Genomic DNA, 6,302 nt, shown 5'->3' with positions numbered 1-6,302 from the left:
GGGCAGCTGAGCATATCTCGCTGTCACTGGACCCAAATACCATCTTCTCCCAGGTGCAGAAATGGCCTCTAGCCCGAGATCCCGGGTGCAAACCCTGAGGAGCAGGACTGATCCCCTAACTTCAGGAACCCCTTTCCATCAGAGAGTCAACCAGGCTGAAAACAACGCTGGCCACCCTAAATGCTCTGACCATCCTGCTGTCCAGCGGGAAATACACACAACGCAAGTTCCCTTTAGATGTGAAACCATGCAAATAACTCCAGAAATCCTCAGCAAGGTCATCCCAGGACACACTGTAACCACCTCTAGCACCTTGCTAATGGGTCGGATAAATATTTAAATCACATATTAGCTTTCTCACTAGCTACTTGTAAAGCACCCAAATCAGTGGGAAACTGGGGCTCTGCAGCCCACCAGGGAGATACCAGCCAGCTGGGCAGCACAGAGCTTGCTCCTGGTGGAGAAGAGGAGGAATAGGTACCACAGGGGACAAAGGAATGGCCAGCAACGTGGTGACAGCTGGGTGCTCAGCACCCTCTGCCAGTGCAGGACCAGCCTCGTGGGCTGCGACATGGTCCCAGCCTGCTCTGCCACTGTTGAGCTGAGCTGGGGACTTGCAGAGCTACTTTGGTATCTGCTTGAAAATACATTAAAGTCCTTCCTCTTGATGGACACATTTGCAGTATAAATAGTTATGTCCTCTTTATTTCACTCTGAGGTTTAATTAATATATAAATCAAATGCTTATAAAACTCACAAATGCTTGGGAAGATGTAAAATTTAATTAGTTTGCCCACACAACTCCATATGTCAACTGTTAGCTCAATTACTCCTTGCCATGAAATAACTGACTGCACTTTCCCATATTAGTAATTTCCCTCTATCTCAGAGTCATGGTTAATCAACACCCTGAACTCAACACACTCAACACTCATGTTAAATTAAATATTGCGTACAAGGAGCAAGAGCCTCTTTAATGAAATCACAGCTGGATTTTGCTCAGAAATAAGATCCTCACACAATACTGGGGCGGATGATAATCTCTGGGGTGCGGGGCAGGTTATCACCCCGCTCTGGGATGCGCTGCCAGACCGGCTTGCAGGAGGTGCACCACCATGCTCATGCTCTTGCATGGAGTGCTGGTGGAAATACATCCCTGTCCGAGTTTTCTTGGGATGGGAGAGGGATGGAGCAGATGCCAGTTGGGCAGGGACCAGAGGAGACCAAGGGAGGCTGGAGACAAAGCACATGGCTCAGCACAAGGGTGGCTGAGTAGGGGCAGGCAACAGATACGCTGTGGTCGGCTCTTGCATGTGCAAAGTGCAGGTGGGCAGCAGTTAAAAGACAGTGACAAGCTACTGGTGTATACATTAAATATGCATTAAAAGCACGTTTAGGTCAGCCCCCAGTCTGGCAGTGAGAGTCAGTACAAATGAGCACCGCCGTTGCATTTATTCCTGTTACAAAATTTTCAAGTGACAACAAAATGTCGAAATTACCATCTGGAAAAGGGTCAACAAAGCTGCCACCCGCCTGGGGCCCCCCTCCTCCCCTTCACCATCCCCAGCACAAGGTCCTGAGAGCCCCCTTGGCTCATGGGCCACGGGGCACGGCCGAGCTCTGTGTCCTGCCGTGCCAGCTTGCACGCCCACCGGCTCCCTCCCTGCCCAGGGGTGCCGTGGGGTGACTTGGAAGTGACCTTTGCTGCCTCGGCCACAGCACCTAGCGCTTGGCTGCTCCCAGTGCCATAGCCAGCCGGTGGCATGGCATGGGGTCCCTGGCCAGGCCTGTCCCTCTGAGGCTGGGTCCTGCATGCCCGTGGGAAGCAGGGGGACACGGCCTTGACCACGACACCAAGGCCGGTGGGACTGTTCGGTGGGGAGGAGGGTGCCGGTGGCTGGATGGGGGGGCATGCACTGAACTATTTCATCACCTTCAGGAGAACTCCCTTGGAAGACAGATGCCTCTAACTGCAAAAAATACTTTAGATTAATCTCTTACTTTTCCTATTTGCGCTACTTGTCTGTATATAATTTTCCTGTTTGTGTTGTGAATACAAACTAACAGTTTTCCCTAAAACTATTTTCTTACCCATTTTGCTTTCAAAAGCTGATGCAGGAACAGAGCCTGGTCACAACCACTGTGCGTGAGCCGCCAGTGCTGCCTGCCCTCGTGGCTTCTGCTCAGAGCTGTTTGCATCGGGATTTTACAGTCCTGGAAACATTCCCACCCACCGTCATTCCCAAGGCAAGGGCCTGCTTGTCACTGACCCCACAGTTTGGGTTTTGCTCCCCTCCCTGTAAGGGAGGAGCTGCAGACCTCACTACCAACCCTGAGATGATGCTGGGAAGCTGTAAGCCTTGGATCAAGCTCTCTCATTATACCATACATAGTGCAAATCTCTCCTAAGCCCATGAGATCAGGTGAGAGCTCCGTTTCCCTGTGCACTGTGACTGTCTCCAAAAAAATTATAGTTTCAAGCATAAAACCACTTTGGGGGGGTGGGTGTTGGGGGGGTGTTTTTTAAAGCCTTCCTGATATAAACAGAGCTGGAACCCAAATGCAAAATAAAATAATTTCCATCCTCTAGCTTCTTTCTTCAGGTAAGCAGCTTGTTTCTTTAATTCAAATTAGCTCTTCATATTCAAGTCTTATTTTATTTAATCTTATTTTTTCAATTAAATTCAATTGTCTGTGATCTTCTTAACTTCCTATGCTTCTCTGCCTATCTAAGACAGACAAATTTTGTATGTATTCCTTTCACTTTTTTTTTTTGCAAGCCAGCGATGCTTTGCTTAACAAAACCATCTTCCAGCAGAGACAAGCGGGTAAGAGCAGAGCCGTGGCTTGGTCTGATCCTGAAGCACATCTGCATTGCCCATACACAAGCAACGGCTACTAAAAGGGTGTGCTGGGGTGGGGAACATGTTTTCCACCAGCCGGCTGCCTCTGCATGATGTCGGGGTGTTCGTGCTCCCCATGGGCAGGGAGAAACCCAGAGCCATGGGGGGGGAAGGCTGGGGCTGGCTTTGCACCCGTGTCGGCCAGCACGGGGCAGGAGGAAAAGGAGCATCCCTCTGCTTTTTGAAGTGTCCCTTCAAAACACAGCCTTTATTTCTTTCACCTTTCTAGAGGGATAAAAGGAAGAGTTTCATGAAAGGCATGGTGTTTCATGAAAGGCATGGTGTTAAACATGGGTTACAAGTACCTGAGGGGGTTCAGACCAAGTCAGACTCCAACATTCAGTGCATTGCAATGCCTGCAATGGAGCCGCAGGGTAGCTCCAAGCTATACATAAGATTTTTTTTCTTAAGAATGCCTTTCACAGAGCCTTCCCCAGAACACCCAGTACTCCAGACACATGACCGCAGCCCACTGCCCTACATCAGGTCCAAACTCATCCCTCCAGGCACCAGCTCTGAAGTCCCACGCAGGTCTCTGCAGCCAGACCCTACACCTGGTCAGGATGGGGGGACGTGGAGAAAACTGGGGCCATTCAACAGAGAGGGAAAGCAGCTGTCAGCGGGAAGAATAATTCTGGGGACAGTTTTGTCCACAGTTGTGAAGCTGGGAGCAGAAGAATCACCTTGGAGGTGGTGAAGCTGCCACCATACCCACTGAGAAAGCTGTTAGCAGTGGGCAGACTTCAGAGAACACTTAGGAAAGACATAAAAGCAGGAAAGCTGCAGCAGCCAAAAGATAAACCTCAACATATAAAGAGGTGATGCATATCGTCAACTACGTCTTTATCTGGTCACTTCTCTGACACAAGTGTCAAAGGCAACTGGGAGCCCCCTGCCCTGCCCAGCAGCCACCAGACCCAGCATTTGCAGGGGAGATGCTCCTGCGGGATTTGCTCGGTTATTGCATTAGAGGTGTTTTCCTGCTTTTACGCTGTAGCAAAGTGTAGCTATTTCACCATCAGTGCCATCACAGTGCTTTCAGTGCTTCTGGAAGGGTTACAGGAACCAGAGGGCCAGTGATCAGGTGAGAAATTCAGTTTCCACCGTCTTTTTTAAATACTAATAAATGCTTAGTCTCTCTGGTTATGATAAAAGGCTGGAAGCAGCCCCCAAGTGTATTTCAAAGATGGAAAGACCAGAAGGCAAAGAATAAAGGCCTCCAATTTTATTATTTTGTATAATTGGAGAGCAGACGTTGTCTGTAGCACGGTGCCATTAGGGACACTGGATTTCTAATAAGAAATCCATGGGGGAATTAGACACTGTTTCAGTGGTGGTGTGGCTGATTTACAGAGATGCACCTGGAGGCAGAATCCATGCCCTGAGTAGCTGTACTTCACCAAAAGCAAAAAAATTAGGCACCATTTGGAAATCCCTGCAAAAACTGGGTCTGCAGCGGAAAAAGCAGTAGCCCCTTAATTATAGCAGCACTTGCGGGAGCTGTGATAATTAGGAGTTTCTGGTGTTCTGGAAATCAAAGTGTTTTCTATTCTCTTTTTTAATTAATTCAGGCTTTTATCTATGAAAGTGGAGATGAATTAAGGTTCTGCTCTGGGCAAAGTGCAATGACGCTTATGCAGTCCCTGGTAGGGTGAAACCACCAGACCCCAGGATGTGGGCGATGCCCCTCACCCTGCAGCATCCCTTGCCTCTGGTTCTTGAAATTTTGGGAAAATAAAGGGGAAAGGCAAGAAGGAGACATGCCTGAGCAGGACTCACCATGTCACACATGTATCGCAGGGACCTGCTGCATGGGGATGTGCATCTGTGTATCCTCGGCAGAGGACACACCGCCTGCCAGCAGGAATTCATGCATGGCAGATAACAGACACTCAGCATTATCACCTCCCCACACTGGGAAGGGTGAGTCAAGCTGTGTAAAAATCATAGGATTGGTATAAAATCATGACTTTTTGTTTGTGTGTTTAAAGCAAAGTAACATTATATGTCCCTTTTATTTTGCCCTGGGAGGGGATGATCTGGGGAGGTTTTCTCTGGCAAACCCCTAGGGCTGGGAAATCACACTGAAAATCCACACATATGTTAGAAGATGACGAGAGCAGGGTAGGATTTGCGCTAAAATCATGTGATGTGAGCAAAGCGGATGCCTTCATGATGTGAAAACGTACATGCACGGATGGCAGAGAGAGGTTTTTGGCTGTAAGGAAAGCCTCCAGCTGAATGGATGACCTCGGTGCTGGGATCAGGAGCATCTGCCACCCACCGGAGCTGAAGGTAGCAGCCCAAGCCAGTATACTGCAACTACCACACAGAGCTAATTAATCAAATCCAGCCCTGACAATGTTATCAGGAAGCTGCCTGGAAATGATCCTTTATGTCAAAGTCTATTTTTAGATCCAATCAATAAGGACCCGTCCCGGACTAAGCCGTGCTCCAGCTCGGGGCATCTCCAAGCCTCGTCCTTTCCCACGCAGTGCAAATTCTGCAAAGCACAGGCTCAGCACTAGAGCCCTGCCCCAGAGCAGCTTTGTGTTGGGTTAAACCCTTCCCCCGGAAAGAAATTGTGTTTCAACATCCCCCCTCTTTCGGTTTTGGTCTTTTTCTCCTTTTCCTACTAGATGGCGCCTGCGCGACAGGCGGAGCCGAGCCCCGGCAGCGCCAGCGCCGAGCATCTCTACCAGGTCTCCTCCGGGAAGGGCTGATAAATGACATTTTTCTCCGAAAAGCCAGGCAGCTGCGAAAGCGACAACCTGCCAGCAGCTGATTAGCAGCAGGAAGCCGTTTTCTGATAGCGCCGTGTTAACTGTGCTTTCCCACCAGCTTCCCCAGGGGATGCTGCCAGACCCCCGGGGGGTACGGGGCCCAGCCAGAAGCTGAATCTGGGGTACCCCGGGCATGCATAAGCCCTGTACGGACACTTCCAGACCCAAGCATCCTCCTGAGCACCCTGGCACCATGGCCAGTGCTGCCAGAGTGCTCAGGAGGATGCTCAGGCTGGAAATGTCCTGCATGGCCATACAGCCAGCCACACTCAGCCACATCTCACCTCTATAGTCTGGTCCAAAATCCAAGCATTCCACTGGCATTTCTGGATCAGCAGCAGAAGACATGCAGCTGACAGCAGGGAGCAGGTGATCAGCATGGCTGGAGGCCCCTGTCGACTTCTAGCACCTTGCAGCCACCATCACCCCTACACAGCTGTGGGGTGGACTGAGGGCACACAGCCCACCCTCCCCACCTGGGATGCTCTCGGAGGGACATGGCAGTACTTTGTCCCGCCTGCAAGCTACCCGCAAGCAGCTCCCCTCTGCACGCTTCCCCCTTGCAGCTCTGTGAGGATACAGCCAGGTCTGTCCCCAGCACATCACCCCCAGTATT

This window comes from Falco peregrinus, chromosome 8, assembly GCF_023634155.1.
Source record: "Falco peregrinus isolate bFalPer1 chromosome 8, bFalPer1.pri, whole genome shotgun sequence".
Taxonomy (NCBI): domain Eukaryota; kingdom Metazoa; phylum Chordata; class Aves; order Falconiformes; family Falconidae; genus Falco; species Falco peregrinus.
Note: the sequence above shows the minus strand (reverse complement) of the source record.